A 1,132-nucleotide genomic window follows, 5' to 3' on the forward strand; every position below is an offset into this window, starting at 1 on the left:
GCAATACACAAGATGGGGAATGGGATGAAAGAGCAAGGAAGATAGGGGAACAAGTAGGAAGGGTTGCATGGGCTAAATGGGGCAGAGGTAAAATGTGATATGTCCCTAATCTTGGAACAACAGGATAAAAGAGGGGAAAAACATTACAGTGATTTATTGTATTATGGGTATTGGTTTCCCTTGCATACTATTATAAAATAGACACTTGAGTAGGATAGAAAGGAAGACCAGGAAATATGATTACAGAAAGCTTGTAAGTCCATCTTCAGCCTATAGCTGATTGGAACACCTAAACGGTGTTCTAGAACTTGTCCAGTGAAATAGGCTTCTTATGGAGCCTTTGTAGAAGAACATAGAGCCTCAGATGGAATCCTGGGCCCCATTCAGAACCTTCTGAGGTGGAACATTCCCACTTGACAGAACATGTAGACCAACCAGGCGCAATTAAAGGAACAGAAGATACTTCTGAAAGAAAGACCAGCAGGGAGGAAAAAAACAAAACAAAACCAGACTGTTTGGCTATTACAATAAAAAGCAAGCTGTTCGCTTGGGAGTCATCAAGGCACTTCAGGACAAACCCCTTTCAAAGACTGAAATTCAAAGGGAAAACACAAGCATGCTTATAAGCTCACTGGTGACCACATTGGTCTACTTGCAAGTGGAAGTAGGGGAAAGGCAGTAATGAAGTCCTGAGCTAAGTTTGGCCATGTGCTATAGATCACTGTCAACCTTGAGAGGAGACAGAAAAAAGGAAAGACTGTTTGGTTAGATGTTTGGGGAGACTTGGGAACTCTTGAACCCATAGACATGGAACTAGCCCCTGGGGACTAGAGCTGAGAGTGAAGCATCCAGTTGATATGAAGTGGCGAAGACATGCAAGAATGTCCAAACTTTCAGATAGTACCCATTTGACCTAACTTGGTTGGCTTGATTATCAGAACTTGACTAGAGGACGATAAAGAAATTTGACACAGGAAACAAGTGCAAAAATTGCTACAATTTGATGAACTTGACCTTTACCTGTAGATGTAGTATCTCAAAACACCAACTTAGAGGGAAGGAGTCTTCAAATCAAGGATCAAGCCTATCCCCTCAGTACTCAGTATTGATAAGGATGGGCAACTTGGACATT

This window comes from Chrysochloris asiatica, unplaced genomic scaffold, assembly GCF_000296735.1.
Source record: "Chrysochloris asiatica unplaced genomic scaffold, ChrAsi1.0 scaffold00051, whole genome shotgun sequence".
In the NCBI taxonomy this organism is placed as follows: Eukaryota; Metazoa; Chordata; class Mammalia; order Afrosoricida; family Chrysochloridae; genus Chrysochloris; species Chrysochloris asiatica.